The sequence below is a fragment of the Drosophila sechellia genome, chromosome 2L (genome assembly GCF_004382195.2).
Source record: "Drosophila sechellia strain sech25 chromosome 2L, ASM438219v1, whole genome shotgun sequence".
NCBI classification, from domain to species: domain Eukaryota; kingdom Metazoa; phylum Arthropoda; class Insecta; order Diptera; family Drosophilidae; genus Drosophila; species Drosophila sechellia.
In genome coordinates this window covers 10,964,157-10,985,405 of record NC_045949.1, presented here as the reverse complement: position 1 = coordinate 10,985,405, position 21,249 = coordinate 10,964,157, and the positions used below count along the sequence as shown (strand labels likewise).

The 21,249-nt window shown below is 42.0% G+C and overlaps 1 protein-coding gene and 1 long non-coding RNA gene across 4 annotated transcripts in view; one reads left to right on the top strand and one right to left on the bottom strand.

Moving 5' to 3' along the window:
• LOC6612137 (protein abrupt) overlaps positions 1-11,274 on the bottom strand; it is a 46,079-nt gene extending 34,805 nt beyond the window's left edge. For all 3 annotated transcript variants that reach the window (XM_032714027.1, XM_002036618.2, XM_032714028.1), the window contains exons 1-2: positions 11,229-11,274; positions 10,007-10,202 (exon numbers count right to left, since the gene is read on the bottom strand). The gene's annotated coding sequence lies outside the window, so the exon portion shown is untranslated. The remainder of the gene's footprint in view (positions 1-10,006; positions 10,203-11,228) is intronic.
• Positions 11,275-11,563: 289 nt separating this feature from the next.
• Positions 11,564-16,304, top strand: LOC116803626. Its single transcript, XR_004363697.1, has 3 exons — positions 11,564-11,823; positions 12,202-12,653; positions 13,919-16,304. It is a non-coding gene; the product is annotated as an uncharacterized LOC116803626 (long non-coding RNA).
• Positions 16,305-21,249: the final 4,945 nt, after the last annotated feature.

The following is a 21,249-nucleotide window of genomic DNA, read 5'->3' as shown; positions in this document are numbered from 1 at the left end:
GTTGCATTAGGATCAAAGCCAGCACAGAGATCGACCGACCCCGAAATCGAAGGTCAGACAGACCCCAGACTGAAACTCGATTTGGGTTACCTGTTTACCTGTTCGTTCGCTCAACGGTCTAATTGCACCCACTTAGCACTCACACACGTAGGATATAACAATTGCTGTTGATTCTGGCCCTTTTGATCCACGCATATAAATTTCCAGCTTGACAAGGCGGTCTTTCCTTTGTCCCTGGACCAGAATCTAAAAAGATCTCAGTAGATCCTTTCCGGACAGAAATTCCTAACACGCAAGGTGTCTTTAAGTTGGAACAGAGTTACTAAGGGATAGTAGCCAACATTACCCCAGTTTTAGCCCCCCTGTGAAAACGAAAGAATAACAATAAGCAAACTAATTACTGATACGCGTGGAAATTTTCAGCAATAACAAGATCCCGAAAAAAAGGGTTCAGTGGTGGAAAATTATGCGCTGCAATTTTTATTGCCTCATTGTTTGGGCCATGTTGTTGCTTGGCTGATGTTGCTGTGGGTGCTTTGCATTGTGTCGGCTTTGTTTCTTGGACATTTTTGGGTTAATGTTAATTACCCGAACTGCTTTCGCACTGAAGAAACCCAAAGCAATTAAAATTTTTATGACGCACTGAGTTATTACTTCAAATCCACAAACTTGAGTAATGGCCACGCCCCCCAACTCGCTGACCTCACCCCCCAAAAGGACGTGAGAAACTTGCCCAGAAAAACGCAAAAGAAAAGGAAAACGAACGCCCACGAAATGGAGATGAAGAAAAAATGCGAAGCAACCAAAAAAAAAGAGGCCAACCGAATTTGGGTTCGAGAACAAGAGGAGATATTAAAAAGATTTATTGTTTTATGATTTTCAGAGGGGTCACGACCAGCGTCGGCAAAACTGCAACTGTTTCGGTTTAGATTTTCTACCTGGGCGGCAGGAGGTCAAAGGTTAATCGCTCTGGGTTCGAGATCGATGCTACCAGAAAAACCTATGCCACTTGCACTTTCACTGCCGCAAACAGCGAAGTGAAATGCTGTAATTAAACTCTAACTATCAAAATGCAATAAATTATACAAAAATCCCCCAGCATTCGTTTCTCATGGCATCTTAACTCATCTGCTACTAATACCTCTCGACATTTCATTCGTTGATAATTTACATAAAACGATTTTCGGCTAGATTTCAAGCCATTCAAGCGGCTGCAAGTGAAAAGATTTCCAAAATCAGATATGTGAAAGTTTATTAATTAGCCAGCAAATGCCAGATCGTCGAGGAACTGAAACGACGTCGTAGTTTCGAGTTGAGTTGAATGTATAAATTAAATCTGTGACTTAAGCTGGTTAAGGTCGGTATACAAAATCTTGGCCAGAAGTAAATATTTTGATTTGGCTTAGATTTGTAGACTTATAACAAAAAGATCTTCAGTCTTGGAAAAAACCACGTTATGCGTATTGAAAGCCAAGTTAAATTTAAGATTTAATTGCTTACTGATAATTACGGATATGATTCACCGCATAATTATGCAAATATGGCAGGCGATTCCAACTTTTCCTGCGATCATTAATTGAGGGCTGACGTCATTGCGCCTTAATACAACCCGAGCAATGCTTGTAATTACTTCTTCCACTACAACTAACAAGCTGAAGTTGTTGTTTTCCCTCCGAGTGGGCGGAAGTATCAGTGGGTGGTGGGGGTAACAAAGGATTGCATGATTAGGACGCATATCAATTATGGGCTACAAGACTTCTCTCTCCCCATCCGCGTTACAAGCCAAATGCGATTAACATAAAAGGTCAGCAAGCTCTGTGGGGGAAGTTACCAAAAACACCAAGCCGAGTTACCAAAAACACCAAGCACCCAAAACCCAACAACAATGGAAAGTGGTTAAAAAAGTAGTAATAGGCGTAATAAGAATAATTGGCGATAGCTCGGATGGGGCTCGGAGTTAGGCGGAGTCCTGGTGCGTGTTCTGGGGTTAGTCCTGTAGTTGTTTTGGTTGTTGTTGTTGGAACGCGTTGACTTGTGACCATTTCATAAATACCGTTATAAACAAATTACGACAATAATAACAACAACAGTAGCTGGAAATATGAAATTTCTTTTTTATTGCTCACATTTACACATGTCGAAGCAACGCCCTTCGCCAGGATCTGCTCCTTGACCCGCTCGCCCTCCCATCGAATAATACCCAAAACAAAAAAAAAATATGAATTTCTAATGAAATTAACCTCCTGCTATGCAGCTCTTTTGGTTACGGGGTTAGAGTGTTTATTTGATGACGGGCCCACAACTATCCAACCATCCCAAAAACAGCCTGACCGAAGGACAGCTGGAAACCTGGGGAACCTCGGCTCCCACTCCAAAAACCTTTACACAGAAAAGTGGGCATGCCTATAACCATTCTATATGAATTTTAAAAAGTAAAAGGATTCATATCAACCACTATCTTTTGATATCATAACTAATCATTAGACATTCCTGTCCTTAAATGTCAAGTAGCGTTTATAAATCGAATTTTGATCTCCATTAATAACTTTTGACTGCATTTCTCTGAGTGTACTTTCCAACTGCGACTTCCATTGACCCCTTCACTGTTAGCGCGCCTTTCTTTCCGTTCGCACATTGTAATTTTTGGTAATAAAAACGGTTTTTACTTCATAATTTTTCGAAAAAGCGACTGCATTATACGGGGTATATTAACCTACCTAGGATAATTGCAGGACTCGGAAAATTACTGAAAATCCAAAAGAGGAATGAGGCAAAAGGAGTTGAGGCGAATAAGTCAGAACAAAGTTAAATTGGCATAAAATATCGAAATACTCGGAATCGTTTATTTATGCGCATTGTGAATCACCTTCGAGCGGGAGAACAAGAGACGGCAGCTGACCAAAAATTAAGAAGAATCTTTGCCAGAAAAAGAAGTCGGCGCAGCAGACTGTCCAGTTAAGCTTAAGTGGGTATTAATTTCTCCCCACTGACGGGATGTCCTTGCCCCCACTCCCCCGTCCCCATTCCCACCACCTTACAACCGAAACAGGCGATTGCATTACCGCAAAACTTTGAGCCCAAGAAGGGGAAGGAGGTAAGCAGTTAGTCACAAATACAATCGCGTAATTAATTAAGCGCGTCAGCTGGACACTGACCGCCGTTAGGGGGTGGAGCGAAAGGGGGATGGAGAGGAATCCAATACCGAAAGGATAGGTACAGTGGAACCAATGATGTGTTATCTTATAAAATATATACAATAACAAAAGCAGTGGGAATTATAGTGGAACTTTAACGTTTTGAAAACACTTGATATTTGGAAGTTCAAAAATATTATGTTTATATATCATTTCTAGTTAGCTGGATGAGGAACATGGCCCACTGTTCATGGCCAAGCACCCATGCTGGGCAGCAGTGCTTAAACCGAGACACACGCATTGTTGACCGGATGGATTGGATATGGAATCGCGATGGGCCGTTCGGTGCGAAGGTGGTGGGCAAACACACCTCAAATCGCGTTTTGTCCTTTATCAGGTAATTCACTTTTTAACTTGCTCTTCGCCTTTTATGCTGTAATTCCGCTGGGGGCCTCATTCTTCTTGCCCCGACTCCTTATTTTTTTTTTGTAATTGTTTGCCATTAATTACAGCAACAAAAACAACGACAATAACGAGGAGCAAGAAAGTCGCAGTGGCGCAAATATTTCCGCCTTAACCTCTTCCCCGGCTGGTTGTTAATTTTATTTATAAGTCCGCATGACACACCTTCCTTTCAATTCGATTTACGATCCGTGCATTAACGGTTAATGGCAGGTTCAGGCTTTTGGCGCCTGTCTCTTTTCGCACAACGCTTTTTTGTCCTTCTCCCATTTAGCCAGCTTGAAACAATTGACATTTGGCCATTTAATTACAATCGTTGATGGCATTAGAACTTGACCAAATATGATTTCCGTTTCCGGTTATTGCGAACGCCCCTCTTACTCATAGATGCCATCGAGCAGGTTTGATGCAACACGAAGCTCCTGAGACTCATTTCAAACTCGAACCGAAGTTTCCGAATGCCACTAGAGCGAGATGGGGCGCGAAGAAAGAGAGCACACGCACCACACTCATATTCATATTCATTCATGTGGTTCGCTCGCCAGCCGGCAAAACGCCAAGAAAAACAATAACAAACCCCAGCTGAGAAAAATTGAGGGGGGAGGGGGGGGGCTGTGAGAAAAACCTAAGAGAAACGCCAAAGAGTTGGAGCCCAAGCAAAGAGCGGAATTCCCAGACTGCAGTCTTAAGTTGCACCAACATAATACCCATACTGGCACCCAACCCATCCGAGGAATACCCACACAGAAGGCCAGTCCGAGTGGCGACTTCTTTGCGGAAAGGGCCCAAAGGGCTGGAACGTCTTTTCTTTATTGCAGATTCGATTCTGCCACCGAAATTCGTTGTGGGTGCGGGGGTGCAGTGGTTATGCCATCATCTTATGCGACTTTATGCAAGGCGGTACAGTGGTCGCTCGATAAGGTGGGGTGCCATTACCAACTGATGATGTTTGGTTCTTTTGAATAGTTTCGTTTGATTTTATATATGCCTGATGTATGCATATGAAGTTGAAATTATTATTGCAAAAAGAAAAACCTTGGTTTATGTTTAAATTTAAAATTCATTCCAGGCAGATCGCACTTCCCAGCGACCACTGTATCCGTTGGGTGTGTGTAATCTTAAGCAGTATATTTGTTGTTTGCTTCTAACCAAGTTGGCGCTTGGCTTGCGGCCAAATCGAGAAATCAAATCAATAATTTGGCTACGGAGAATCGGGCAAAGTCTGGCAAAAGAACTGCATTCGCGGCACGTTGCACAGGGCTATTACCCCACTGATTTGCACAGTTGCGCCACCGAAAACAGACGACATCGTCATCATCTCGTCATCGTCATCATCGCCATGGGGTTTCCCCGTTTTGTCCTGTCTGCGAAAACGCTTTCACACAAGAACAACAATCGCGAACAGCGAAATCAAAAGAAAATCCGCAAGCATAAAAATCAAATAAAGCTGGCGGCCAAAGCGACCATGAAAAGGGAAAAGTGGAACTGGCGTTGGGGAAAATGGAGAGAAAATGGGGGAAAATGCGCGGTGGGCGGACAGGGGGTGTGGTGCGCCGGGGGAAAACGCACACGATGAAATGGGCGAGTCAGCGATGACACGTGCTTTTTTGCAGCTGTTTTTCGTGGAAAACTCGCAACTGTGCGAAAAAAAGGACAAAAACAAAAATCGCAAAATCAACGCACACACACACATTGAACTCATAAAAAACGAAGCTCGAGGAAGATGTTGGGGAATCGCGAGTTTTCGCAGCCGACGAAAGCCGAAGGCGATTCGAGTCCTTCAACTGCAGCGGCGGAAAAGGATTAGACGTGCGGGGTGGTTCGAAGGGGGTCAGAGGTCAGGGAGCAGTGCAAAAATGGGAGCAAAGAGAGCAGCAGAGAGTGAGTGCCAAATACCAAACGCCAGGAGTCGCATCCTTTGCCAGTATGCATTAGTATTTGCCCGCAAATGTGTGAGTGAAGAAGGCAGGCAGCATGCAGGTGGCCACCAAATTGTTGCCTTTGGAGCCACAGTGGACACTCGGGGAACGGAAATAAAAAAATAATGAAACGATATTGATTAAATACTCTGTATAAATTGAAATCGTATTGTTACCTCCTTTTTTAAATTCAATAAGGTCAAGTATTATGCATCCGCTACAACAAAGTAAATTGAGGTTCATGATCTTCTATTTCAGTTTAAAAAAGCTTTTTTTAAACAATATTTTACTGCAATTCGCCAGTGACCACTGTGAATTTATATCTTATAGTATCTGTGTGTTGGTTGTGTGTGCGAGGGAGCAGGGCTCCAAAGGGGGAGTGAGACAGACAGATAAACAGACAACCAGAGGCCAGACGACGACAGCAACAACAGCAAAAGCAACAACGTCGCAGTCTTTTTGGCGCGTGACGTCGAATATTCGAATCGGACGGAACGTCGTTCCATGGCAGATGGCAAATTGCATTATTATGCGAGTGTCTGCAATCTGCACAGCCAAAACAACAACAACAGGAACAAGAACAGCGTCAGCGACAAGAGCGAAAAGGAGTAGAAAAACAAAGTGCAACAAAATAGGGAAAAACAACAAACAATTTTTGGGCACTGCATCATCGGGATTCAGAATCGGAATCTGAATCGGAAACTTTCGGCTTGCATCGGTATCGGTTAGTCGAGCGGATGGGCGATTAGAAATGTGGGAGTGGCTGGACAGGGTGGCGATGGGTCATTCGCAGGGATTACATTCCGTTTTGTTCAAAAATTAATAGAATTTCATAAGCTTTTTCGGTTGCGTCGCTGTCTCTGTCTGTCTATCTCGCTCTCTTTCCCATCGTCCTGTCTCTGTCGCTCGATGCACTGCTCTCCTTCATCTATCTATTGCACACTCGCTCTATTTGCCGCCTCGCTCTTTCAAATGTTAATTTGAATTTTTATTAGGTTTTAGGCATGCATTGTTGTTGCTTTTGCTGCTGCTTTTCCACTGCTGTTGTCATGCATTTTATTTTCACTTAAAACTGCAATTGTTGGGGGGCCTTTGTTGCTGCTTTTGGGGGCCTCAGTCGCAGTCGCTGCTGCCGTAGACGTCGCTGCCGTCATCGTTGAAAGTGCGACTGCGTTAGAAAATTGCATTTGATAATACTAAACACACGGACAGCACACAGTTAAAGTCGCCAACATATAGAAATCGTTTTTCTTTTTTAGGTCGTGGGTTGGGCCGAAACAAGAAGGTAAAATAACCCAAACTGCAACTGTCCAGTTAGTTACGTTCTGTTACGTCTAACAGTACAGGGTTGCATTACGTTACGAGTCCTTAAGGATTATGAATCAGTACGAATATTTAAAATCAATCGAATCCTAAAGTATCGAACCTTATATATGATATACTAAGTATAAGTATATGATATAATACTGTATCTTTAGGCTTTTTTTCATAGGTAATTAAAAGGAAAGCCTGTTTGTACCCTTTATCGACTGTCCACTGTGACGGCAGCTTCAAACTTCAAATGTTTACGTTGGCTTACGTTCTCAATTGGTGTCGTTAGGAGTTCTCGCAGAAGAAGTGCAAATATTTTGACGAGAATATTTCTTCAAATCGATGTGATGCAGCTATGCACATATATTCCCCCTAAGTCCCTTGCTCCTGCAATAATATTTTCGAAGGATCTTTTTTGTTTGATGATTTACATGGCAGGTAGCATTGAGAAAGTGCCACATCATTTTCATTTTCGCTGCACTTTTCGTGCACTTTGTGAGCGATTTACTGATTTTTGTGATTTTGTGCCAACTCATGCGGCAATCGCGATACTTTTGGCCCAAGGCGCCGCCGTCGGCGAGTGAGAAAGGCGAACGTTGGAATCGAATGGCTTGGCCAGGTCCTTAGAGTCCTTTCTCCACATTCCTTTGTTTCTTGGCCCGCTTCACTTCTTTATTCTCGAGCGGAACTTCAATTACACATTTGCTCACATGCGAAAAAGTGAAAAGTCACTGGCCTGTCATGGGCCAGAAATCCAAATCTCATCTACCGACGGCATTTCTTTTTTGGCCCTCTCACCCCCAATTCTGCACCCATCATTGAGTATCTCGGCCTTTGGGCCACTTGGAAATCTCCTTTTTTATGCCCTGCTCCTTCACATTTGATTGGAATTGTTGTCGTTTTGGTTGCGGGTCCTTGGCTAATGGCGACTGAGCATTTTATACCCTTTTTCGCAGGCAATAAAAACATTTTCTTCTTTTTGGCCACAAAATAATGAATAATATGAAGAAAAATACTTGCCGCAGCCGCGTTCGTTTTTTTCTTCTTCTGGAAAACAGAAAACGCATTAAGTGCGCGGTTTCCATTGTTTATAACATTTTTGCCACCCCGGAGAAGGAGGCAAAGGGATAATTAAGAATGCTTATTTATCTAGAACGCAGTCACGGCGCCGATTGTCCAGCATCCTTCCACTTTTTTTTTCATCTGACCGCAGGGGGGCAGAAACCCCATGAAAGGGTCCGTAAAAAGCCAAAAAACTTTTATTTTTTATGATAAATTATATGGATTGTGGGGCGAAAGGATGCGGAGAAGACGGCGCCAACCAAAGGTCATTCGGAAGCTGGGCAGGAAAAAAGTGAGAACCGAGGCTGAAGAATGATTTGAGACATAATGAAATAAAGCAGCATTTTAGAGGGAAGATGACGGCCAAAATGTACTTTTATTCTGCACTTTTCATACAATCTAAGCTAAGAGCAAAAGGTTATTACACAGAATACAATTACAGAGCTGAAGTAATGAAAATAGCTCTCAAACTCTGTAAGCAAAATTGTTAAGCTATGCGATAAGTTTTGAAATAGTAATTATGGAATTAGAAAAAGCAACTTTAAGCGAACATTTGAATATGTAATGACTTTTTTGAATTCTAAATTGACTCTTGCTTACTTAATCACGCTTTAGGGCCTCAAACTAAAGTCAAAGGTCACCTGTTCTTGGACATTTACCAAACTCGCAAGTGTTCAACCTAAAAATGGGTTTTCGGCCTGTGCCGCAGATTTTCTCCGCTAATTAGCCGGGCCGAAAGTTGGCGAGTTGAAAATTACCCAACACAAGAAATCTAAGAAACGGAGCTGGAGAATCGATGCCGGTGGGCAGCAGCAAAAGCAGCAGCGCACACGCAAATCACTTGTTTTTATGTAATTAACTGCTCAGCCCCCCGAAAAGCCCATCGAAGTTTCTTCGCCGGAGGTTAACGGAGATTTGGCCGGGTAATTAACCAAAAACCGATCGCTTCTTGCTGCGCCTAGAGTCCGAGTTTTTGGCATAATTTCCAAGCCCGACGATTTGCGTTTTCGGCTTGTAAATCTCTTTCTGGTATTGGCTTCTTTTGGCCGTTCAATGACCGATAAAATTGCCTCAACCATCGCGACCAACTCGACCGACTCCATCGATGCCTTTTAGCGGGCTATTGATTATTAATATTTTCTATTTCTCCCTCTCTTTGTGTCTTTTTCTGGTTAGTTGTTCCCAAACCCCTTTTTTTTAACCATTTGCTGTAATTACAGCGACGCGTTAATTGTTCGCCCCCCTGACCCTTTTGTTTCCCAGCATCCCCGGGTTTCCACATCAACGTATTTGTGTTTGTTTTCAACGGGCCGGTGAAAAATAAAAACAACACTCGCCCAGGCGAGGAATCTACACTTACGCGATGGTGTCGGGTATCGCAGACCCCCGACTCCGAGACGAAATCCAAAAATCCAGCCGGGAGTCAGGTTCATTAGCTGCTATTACCATTATTGGCCATACCACACACTACCCATAGCACAACTGCCTCCAAAAAGTTGGCAATTACTGCACACGAAAATTCCACCGAAAACGTTTTCCCTAAGTTGCAAGATTCATTTATCAAATCGCAAGAGGACACCAACTATTCGGGTCTGTCTTCAAGGGCCGCAGACCAATCAAGAAAGCGTGTAACACCAAAAGATACATCATTTTTGTAGATTCACACATTTTGTCCAGCTAGTTTAAAGACAATTCCAAATGCTGAAGCCTTTTGTGAGCCCGATTTTGTAAGCCATTAACTTCGGTTTACGATCACTGAGAGAGATCGCAAACAAAGATCGCGGTCATTAAACATTTGTTAACCTAATTCAATTTATGTAAAACAAAATCCGAGACTGAAACGCATGGCATATAAAGTTAAACAAGTCTAGGGAAGCGAGAAAGTTCTATTTTACTGCGATTTTAGTGTGATCTGATTAAACAGTTTAAACGATTTGATTCTCGTTTGTTTGGTTTCGATGCCAGAAGATTATTGATAATTAATTTAAAAATAATAAACTCTTAGAAAACAAGCGTTGAAACTAACCTTCTATAGACTTAAATGATCAAATTCCCCATTAAAAAGTTGCTATCCAAGCAGATCCAAAAATATTTCCAAGAATCAGTTTTAAAACTTACCGTTTGCACTGTTGATTTTTGTATTTTCTTTTGAAAAATTCACGATGATTGCTGAATTTGTTGGTGTGATGCCACAATTGTAAAATTTGAACACTTTTGAAACACTGAGGGTTATTTTCTTTGGGTATTGCCCTTTATGAATTTGTTTTCTTTAAAGCCGATTTTGAATTTAGTTTGATTTTTCAACACTGCACAACTGCAATCACAATAAGAACAAAATGAATGAGAATCGCTGGCAAAACAGAGAGCATTTTCCTGGGTTTTCCGAGAAGCGGAAAACAAACGAAACGAAGTAGAAGAAAAACGCCACAAGAAGAAGAAGAAGACGAAGAAGCCGTCGCGCTGCACTTGCGATTTTTGTTGTTTTTGTTTTTTGTTTCGTGCGCTCTTTTTCGCAGCGAGTTTCGTGTTCTGGTTTTTTTCTCTGATTCTGATTGCGATTGTGAATCTGGTTCTGTGTGAATTTCGTTTTTATTAATAAAATGCACAACTTCCGTTATTAATTTTGCAACGACAACAATTGCTGCGTGTGTGTGCGAGTGTTTGTGTGCCTGTGTGTTTGTGGATTTGTGACAGCCGCTGACAGGCGAAAAGCAAAAGCAACAAAGTGACAAGCATGAGCGTGTGTCGCCTAGGAGGAAAAAGCGGAAAAGCAGACCGAAAAATAATAACAACAAAAAGTGGGCGGCAATCGAACGGTACAACCTGTCCGCTTTTTTTTTTACCACCGCCCCCACTGTCCCCTTTTCTTCAGCGATTTCGCTCCTGTGCACGCGACTCGCGCTATCTCGCTCTTTTGTTGCGGTTTTTTTTCTGCCTGTTAGCTGCATTCATTCATAAAAATCGGGTTGTAAAAAAAGAACAGCGGCAGCAGAAAAAAACGGCGCTGATTTTATTTATTTATGCCAATTTGCCGACGCGTCGCCGCTGCAGTTCTTGTTGTTTATAGTTTCGCACTAGGAACGGAAGTTTCTTGGATTTATTTTGAAAACAGTTAACAGCACCAAGTTTATACGATCCAATTCGGGTTTATATGTATTTTAATAGTTTTTCTGTTTAAATTTATTTATATTTTATTTTGTAGTTCTTTGTTTTCTTTAGTTATGTTTTATGATTTCTGTTTATTTAGTTGAGAAGTTCAAATTCAGTTGTCTCTGACGTTCTGATAGTTTACTAAGCCATCAAAACACTGAAAATCACAAATAAGCCAAATTAGCCGCACTTGAACCACGACACTTGCTGCCCGTCTGATTTCTGAAATTGTACTGCGCGTAATAAGAATTCCTGTTTTCGTAAGCGGTAAGTAAAATCCGACGCACTCTTCGTCGGCTCCGCGTTCGATGTTCGAAGTTCGACGTTCGATGCTCGACGTTCGATGCTCTACGTTTGACGTTCGACGGCGAACATGTTGCATGCAGCGCGTCGGTGGTTTCTCAGTCGTTTTTTTTAGCCCCATCCTCCTCCAACTGGCCAACACACTCGCAGACACACACACACACACACTGACGCACAAGGGGGCTATTATCTAAGCCATACAATCAGATTGTGTTTACTTTTCCAACCGGGCAAAGTGGCAAGGTGAAGACTGCAGAGAGCACGAGAAGAAAGAAAGACGGACGGCCGACCAATTGAATTGCAGAATTGCCAGCGCTTTCTTGGCCAAAAGTTTTTGGGTAGAAGAGAGCAGCCCGAGTTTTTGATTCATTGGGTGTTAAGTGCGATAAAATGTGCGCTCTCTGATAAATTATAGTTTCCATAAATAAAGTCGCATTTAATCGAATTAAGTTATTTCGCAGTTTAAAAAGGAATTGTAAAATGTAAGTTTAAGTTCATAAATAAATATAAAAATCAACTAACCTTAATGTTCGAATTAAAATATACTTTAACTTTACTTACAAACATTTGGTCCAAATAACAAACAAATTGACTTAAAGCAAGCATTACTTTAGTCATTGGAATGCACTGTAGCTGTGAGACGGATTTCAATAAATCATTTGACCTCATTTGAAATTGTAATTAAAATGACGCAGCCAAGGAAAAACGTTCAAATGTGCAAATTACTAAACGGATATAAAACGGATGTCTAAACGAATGAATTTAAATATTTGTCAAATAATAGTGCAATTTAACAATAAGGCTAAAGATACATAAATACACTTATTATGATGTATTTTACCTAACCATACTTTCCTTAGATATGCGGAGCTTTATAGTGGAATAATAATTCAAAAAAAGGAAGACAGTTCCGTGGAGAACTGGAACCGCACCTTAATCTTGCCCTCCTCCGATTTCTCGCCCCTGCAGGAAGTCATTAAGCTGCCTGAGGCTGGAATAAATAAAGTTTTCCTCCCACTTCGGCAGACGCTAAAGCTATGAGGTGCCACCCCACGGCAGATGCAACTTTATTAAAGTCGACAAAAACAAAATAAATTTACGTGTAAAAACAGTCCAAATGGCAGAACAACGAAATTGTCGCCGCACCACCAAACATCACCAAACGATCCCAACAGATGCACAAAGTTTCGGATGCAACGATCTGTAGATGCAGCTACAGCTTCCCAAGAAGGGAGCGCAAGTTGGCGGCATGCGGCAGCTAATGTATCTAATAGATACACGACAGCACGTCAAGCGCTTCCATTGGAGCGAGGTATGAAATTGGTTGGGCGGAGGAAAGTTCCATACCCAAACGCAATGGCTATATAATCTTGCACTATAAGAAAGAATCTAGAAAATTGTCCACTTTTGAAGAATTCTTCTGGTATAATTGCTAACTACTCATAATATATCTTGTTTATAAGTTATATATAGCTAACCATTCTTTCATTTAATGATCTCAAAATGTACTTCTTGATTCCACTACTTTATCTCATGTATATTATTTTGTAATATTCTCAGTGTAGCGGGGAGAATTTCTCATTCTTCGCTCCACTTCGCTCCACCTTAGTTTTATGTTTGGCCCCACCTCCGCTGCATTCTCTTCGCTTCTCGTGCTTCTCTAATTAACATTGGGATTGTAGTACGCTTTTAATTTATATCTTATTGATGCCGGCGACATTTGTATTTATTTTTACCCACAAGCACCGCTGCCACACCCCCTTCCCCTCTTCCAGGGGTTAGGATGGGTGGTGGTGTGTAGGTACTGTCCAAAATTCACTTCCCAAATCTGTTTCTCCACCGCCCCACCGCATCCCCTCTAGTTGTGTGTGTACGTGTGGAATGTTATTTTTATCGAGAGTGAAGGAAAAAAATTGTGGAAACCTAAAATTTATATGGAATAGGTGTCGTCTTGATATTTTGGGTATAATTATTGTTAATATTTGTTGCTGCCTCCGCCCCTGTCAGCCCCCCGCTCGCCCACTTCTTCTCTGCTCGTCTCTTTTTTTTCCATTGTTGTTGTTATTTTTTATCTATACTCTAATTAAAATATTCGGATGTATGCGCTTAATATATGTCTGTGCTCATATATATATAGAAAAGCATGTACATATATTTTAATGCCACGATCTGTCTTAAAAATCTCGTACGCATTTCAATGGTCGAACAAAAATTGCTTTGAAAAAATGAAACTAATATGAACAACAACAGTTGAATTCTTGGGTGGTTCAAGTTTATTTTTAATAAAAAGAATCAGCATTTTCAGGTTGCTTTTAATGGATGCTGTTTATGACATTTCTGTGATTTTTATATTATTTTAGTGGTGCCTCTGTGTTGGTCCATTGCTCATTTCAATTTAGGTCGAGAAAAAATACAATACAATTACCAAATAAAATAGCTTTAAATATTTCAATATCAAAAGAGTTTTCTCTACAAATAAATACAAAACTATCTAATTTCTCTGCCTTAAAGTTTTCCTTGTTAACAGTGATATAAGTGATCAATAATTATTCAGTATCTACTTATTTTTCATCACAGATTCCTCTGCTCTGCCTTCAAATGGAGTCATCCAAGTTGGGTACTCCAATGCCTAATAGGGGGATATATCAGCCATGGAATGAAGACGCCGATCTCTTGCACACGAGGCAAATGACATTTCATTTATCTTGCAGCTCGTGCAGCAATTTCAAGCGGGTTTTCCTGGAGTTTCCCCAACGGATGAGGGAGTGGGGGAGTGGGGGGTGGAGCAGTTGCGTTGGCGACCAGCATTCGATGTCAGCGATGAGTTATTGACACTCGAAGCTGCGTCCCATAAAGCTCTCAGTTCCGGTGATCTCTGGCTGAGTTATCAATGTGAAAAATAGAAACATGATTATGAAATTATCAAAAGAAATGCGTGTACGTGAAAAATGTAGGGGGAGGCAAGACATCGAGCAGCAGAAGGTGTGAGTGAGACGGGGATCGAGAGCCATCTTCGGATGGGTGGCGCTTTCGTTTTGCTTGAGTTTACCCCACAGCCTTAGATTGGATGGAATTTGTAGAGCCAACGGCAGCATAATTAAAGTCATCAACTTAAACTAGCACTGTATTATGGTTTCGGTTTGGTAAACACCCTGTAAAACAAACATATGCTATAAGTATTTGTATTTATTGAGCTAAAAGAACGCTTTTTGAAAGAAAACCTTCAAGATACTGCCATTTAAATTCTTAAACCTAAAAATTCATAAGATCCCAAGCAATATCCTTTTCCTTTCTTTTAAGTATTCATAATTTATAGAGCTAAACTATCTAGTGGTTACCACCATCTGTAATTTAGTAGCATTCCGTTCATTTGAGCCCCAGCAATCTTAGCCTGCCTACATACACGCGACCTTCCGTCTCTTTTATCCACATTGTTGCCCTCCTTTTCTATCGAACGTGTGTGGACAATAGAAATGATCAAGGTAAATATGACTGTACATATGTACATTCGTTTATTTGTACCGCTCAACTCACCTTGCGGCGCACGAATTAAGACCCGAAAGAGCGAGAGAAAGATCGAGAGAGTGTTTCCATCGGCTTGGTTTTTTTTGAAGATGATACACGAACCATGAATTTAATTATGATAAAGAAAAAAAAAAACCATTTTATAGCCAACAAAAACACGCAAATAAAGGCTTATAAGAGTATTAGTACTGGTCAGCGTGGTGTATTGGTATTCGTGTGGGTACAACCTAGGTTATTATGTAAAATAAGTTGGAAAGCGTCTGGATAAATGGGTACTTTGCTGTGTATGAGTGAGTAGTATTCGATGGTGTGTGCTTTATATGCATGGAATATAAGTTGGTCGGCCATCGCAGTCTACGGATTAAGTGTCGTTGGCTCTATTACCCGACTCTCCAAATCGAAAATCCAAAATGGCGGCGATCGCATTGCACAAGGTACAGTTGCCTCCGAGCTTAGAGGGCATAACTCATAAAACCGACTTGAATACGTATTACGCAGTCTCTGAAGACGTGGTTTTCGAAATTTCACATTACTGCTGCCGGTTTTATCCATCCGAAACGAGATGTAAATTAGGATGCTATGTAAATTTCGGTTTAATATATTATGGGTATGTATTTGTTAGTTTTACGTAGGCTAGGTATCGAACATTAGTACTTAGGTTATATTTAAAATGATTCCTTCAAAATAATTATGGCCAAATATTAAATTCACAAACTGTCATAGGAATTAGAAATTCACAAGCATGTTTCCAAACTTCATCTCTGTGAAATGCGTACGTTGCATATTTGCCTAAGAGCATCATTTTAGATTTATTTCAAACGATTAACTAGGACTTAAACATTGATTTAACGGGGTTTGCTTTAACTGCAAAGAAATCATTAAAAACGTAAGCTCAATAACCTGTCGAAAATTTCTTTGAAGCCAAGACACAAGATGCGAAGTGAAAATTGAGTTGGACCAAGCTGCTGCTAATGCTGAGCTACCGTAACACATTAAAATTATCTAGTAATTCCTCCTCAGCTTCAATTAGTGACCTGGCCCATCAGTGCCAGAGTTGAATGAACCAGGCCAACAGCAAAACCAAAACCAAATCGAAGTTGGTCAGGTCTGTTAATTAGCCAGAAGCGCAGGCAAAACAGAGACCCGAACCCAAAAATGCTAATAATACTGATGCTAAGAGTCAATCAATCATTTTGCAGTTTCACAGTGCAAAAAACACTTACACACAGCTAACCATCCAGCCATCCACATCCACCCAATGAGGCATCTTGTGCTGGTTGAACCAATTCCACGGATATTTTGTACATTGCGATTCGACCACCCATTGCTGACGCTGCAGTTACCAGATTCAGATACCAATACATTTGAAATACTTTAGAAACAGTAAGAAAATGATTGCAATCTGTACAAGTTTTTGTTGTTTAGTATGAGAATATAATAAATTGAAAAAATATATTGTATGCGATCTCTAGAAACTTTACCAGTTTTTTTAGAAACCATATAATTAATGAGAAAAGTAAAAATCAATTGAGTGCCCCATTATTATCCGCAGTGCTCAGCATCAGCATGAGAACAATAACTTGATGCCGCATTAAAATATCTGCAATCATTAAAATTGCGCACGCTGACATTGTTTTGGAAATTGGTCGACATTGTTTAGAAGCCATACCCCCTTTCCACTATCCCATCCGGTGGCTCGGAAAGCTCTGCTGCATTTTCGCCGATGACATCGCTTTTCTTTTGTGATGATCCAATGGATCCAACGAATTATGCCCGATGAGAACGGGTCTCGAGTGCCCCGGCCCGAGGCATCGAATTTGGAACAATAAGCTCGAAACGTTTTGCACACAAAATGCGTCAAGTCCTCGACTGCATCGCCATCCTCTCCTCCAGTTGACAACCCATTCAACCGATGATTCACAGCCGCACAATAAATAAGCCCAGGGAAGCTGCACGGCACACATATTAGATGGTAATCCTGGCATCTATTCTATTTCTATTTCATCCTTCATGGTTGGTCATCTCAGGAGGTTCAAGCTAATATCATCCGATCATTTAAAATAATATTATTGTTTACATAAACTTTGAATTGTTTAAGTGAACAAAAATTAGTGAGATTAGTGTTTGCGCAGAGCTTGTTTCATATGAATAATATATAGTTAAGAATATCTTCACAGCTTGTTTCATTTCAGCACATTACATTTAGTAACCCAATTATATATATATATAGAATTTGTTATACCTTAGCTAATTAAACTAGTGCCAGGCAGCTGATGTTTTCCTTATGAAAAATCCGCTGACCACTTGCACTACATTCCCACCTTTGCTGCGAACACAGACTAAACTAGCTAAAATGAATTAGGTAATTAGGCATAGTGAAAGTGAATTTCAGCTGGCTTATCTGCTCCAATCGATTCGCAGTGACATCCCACAAGTGTCAGCTGCAGTTGGCCAGTAAGTATGCATCGCTGGATGGCTGATTTCGTGTGTCCAAGCTCTAAGGAGAGCTGCTGACTGCATCCAATCGATGGGTGTGTGTGTGTGGTGTGTGTGTGTGTTCTCGTGCTGGCTGAAGGCTGACCTAAAAACCCAATTGGAAGGCTAAAGTCAATAAAGAAGACTTCGGTGATGGGCCGAGGCCGGCTGGAGTTGGAGATACTCGTGCTCGGACCTCGTTCGCCCAGTTCCTAGCGCAGCTCCATCTCCAGCTCCACCTTCACCTGCCTCGTCCATACGGGGCCCATGCCCGAGTGCATTCGACCGCAGCAGCACATCGCTGAGGGGTCCCCATTTTGACCCGCCTGCGTGCGCCATCAATGGTCAGAAGTCAACCCACAGCTCGGATCTGATTTGAATGGCAAGTGGGTGGCGGGGCGGGTGGCTGCATTGGGCAGGGTCAGGGGGCAAGGTGGGTTCGCCAGCCAACAGCTGGACTGCGGCGTGGCACGTGCTGGCGCCAATCTCGCGCAGACCCAACACTGCGCAGTGGAAGGCGAGGCGTGTGGACGCCATCCGAGCCAAAAGCTTTGGGATAGGTCGTGCTCAGAGCTTGCGACCTCTCTGAGCAGCACAATGCACTTAGAGAAATAAAGTTCTTAAACTATTGAGCAAGTGGCACAAGTTCACCCACCCTTCGTTGTGGAAAAGTGTTTAGTACTTATTTATTGATTCTTATTAAGAATTTGATTTGTTATTAATTTACAAATTTATAATTTATACTCATTTACTAGGCTGTAATTTTTCCCAGTGCCTAAGGGTTGAAGGTGCCTGCGAGTAGCCCTTGGTGGTGCGGAGCTTTCCGCCAGTGGTTTCGAACCCGACTGCCACTGGAACTGGAACATATCCGTCCGTGGAACGCGACATGGAACACCTCGGTGCAGCAGCACCAACGACCCGACGCGACCACCAGGCAGTCACCCAAATTAGTTGCCAGCGATTCGCCTTTGCGAGTGAGTCCTCTCTGCGATTGCCGTGTGTGTTTGTGTCTGTGTCAGTGCCAAGTGCCCAATTGCCCAATTGCCCAATTGCCCAACTGTCTGTGTCTGTGGTGGTGCAAGTGCCCGTGTGTTTGTGGAAACCAGGATTGCAGTGCTCCAGCTCCCGAGGAGCGAAATTGCGGAGCCAGGCGAAAAGTGAATGGCTGAAGCAGGGTCGATGCTGATGCTCTGATGCCCTGATCCTGCGATCCTGCGATCCCGCGTCTGGTCAGTGCTGGAGTGAGTGTGTGAAAGCGATATCAAGATATATTCTGAAATCCTGACACGGTGATAAGTGGCAGGCGGAACAAAGCTCGGGGGAAATCATGGCCGAGTGGCTCGCATCCTCCTTGTCCTTGTGCTACGTCCAAGCAAATGGGCACAGTGCCCCCTTAAAGCTGCTTTTGCTTGCTTCCCCGCTGGTTTAAAGCCCAGTCAACGCGTGCCGCCGTTTAATTATGTAAAAGGACTCGTACACAGACATACACTAGCACACACTCCACTCTCGGGTTGTGGCACATAACACACACACGCACATGTGAGTGTGTGTGTATATATAGGGAGCACTACATATCTTGCTGGATTTTATTTGTACACCGATTCGTGGTCAAATAAAGGCGAACGCAAATCGAAATTTCATTCTTAATACAAATTGATTTTTTTCCATTTGCTCTTGCCGCCTTGTACCCATTTTGGTGCTTTGTTTTCGTTTCGGGCATCCAGCGGCATACGGTGCGTATGATCGATTTTGAGTCGCTTTTCCGTTGGAGAGGCCGAGCAGAGCTGGCGGCCTGAAAAGTCCAACAATTAAAATTAAATTGTTGTCCCCTCGTTGTGAGGGTTGTGGCAGCCGGTTCAGTTACCCCACATCCTTTGCCCCTTTAACCCCCCCCTAGCCCCCCTTTTTTTTTGTGTGGCACGCGAGACAACTACACACGCACACTCTCTAGAAAAAAAAAGAGAAGAAAATAGGAGGAAAAACAGAAAGGCAGCAGCGTGTGTGCCACACAGAGTTGGTAACTGTGCCACCACAGCAGCTGGCAGGAGTCGCTCCAAAGACAGGCGAGCTTTATATACATACTCGCATATCTGTGTATATATGTATGTGTGTATGTATATATGTGGCATATCCTTTGCATGCACGTGCTTCCCCAGCCAAAGTAATTTGGCCTAAACGGGCAAAAGGCTGGAAAAACAACAGCCAGCGCTGTGGAAAACAAAATTGAAGAAACCAGAAAACATAACAAACGGCACACAAGATATATAAAGAGAGGCAGAAAGAAAGCATGGAAAGCACAGGCCAGAGAAGAAAAATCAATGATGCTGCCAAGTGGCGGCTTTGGTATTTGCAATAATGCAAAAACCAAAAAAAAAAAAAAAAAACCTTTAACTGCCATGGCAAAATGTGGGTTCATTTTGTTTGTGTCCATGTGCTTTCACTGCAATTAAATTTGAAATGAACACTATTTGATTGCACAGACCTAACAACTGCGCTTTTAAATGTCACTAGATTTCGAGCAAATGTTGGTTTTATATGTTGTATAATTAAGCTGCTTAAAACATGTTTAATTGCCAAACATCATTAAAAATCGCCATAAAAGTAAGGTGCTGTATAGGTAGCGAGTTAATATAATTAAAATAGATTGCAGTCTTAACTTGAACAGTATAAATATTTCTATATAATCACATATAAATTCTAAAGCAGACTAGTAAAACTTGGAACATAATAACCTTTCTAAAAAATAGCTTTTAGTGATAATTAATGACAAAAACCTTGTATGGTACTTTATTTTACGTGATCCTAAAATTCATGGCCTGTAAAGGGAGTTGCCACATAATTTGTAATTTATGAATAATGGACTGCATGCCCTAAAATTTTGCATGCAGTTTCGTAAGACTTTGTCGTTCTATTCCTTCATGACTCGAATTTTAAGTGATGAAAGCATTACGCAACAGCCAGCCTCATAACAACCATAACCGCAGTTCCCTGGCAAATGGGTCAAGTTTCTGGCATCCAGCTAGCCTTGACTCCACGACTGCTTACGCAGCTTGAGTGCCAAATAATGGCAGAACCGATATGGATTTGACTTCGAAATGAAAAGTTCTGGCCAGGAATGGGCTCAACGCCAGGGATTACCAATGCTGGCACACGATGAAAGGGCTGCATAAATCCAGGCCAGTGTAAATAAGCAGGAGCAAACGGTGAGAGGCAGCGCGACACCTTTAGAGGCACACCCTCTAACCCACTGCTCAAACCTTCCCAGCTGCTCCAACTGCAGGGCACTGCTCTCAGCTGCCAGTCGAGTGTGGGCACCCCGCCCGGACTGGAGACTACGGGTCTCCGAGCACGGGTTCCTTCGGTGGCGACCACGGGACTCTGTTTACCGCACAAATTGCATGCGAGCTGCAGCTGCGGCTCCTGCGGTGACTGAATTTACACTGGACAAAACTGAGGGTTATAATTATAATAAAAATAATATAAAGTGCCATATAAAGACATGTTTAAGCTCTTAATAAGTTTAATATTATTATTATGTATTTTATTTTAGATTTTAATCTATTTGGAAAGGTGAAGTCCTTTTGCGGATGCACTTTTTTTTAACTCGTATAAAACTTTTGGATTCTTACAAATGACAACCTTGAACTTATTTTCTATGTTGCACTTAAAAATACACCTTGCAACTGCCGAGAATATTTGATCGAATTTGTATTATTCATTCCTCGTGATGTATTGCTTTTTTCGAGTGCTGGCTCCGACCTGTTCAGACTCTGCCATGCGCAACTTTATTAACCCCGTTTTGAAGAGGTGGCAAAGCCATGCATTTATGCCCATTGTTTCAACCGAGCTGCTCCTCTGCCGCAGCTCCCATTTGCCACGCCTCCTTTGTCCCGCCCACCAGGAGGCCA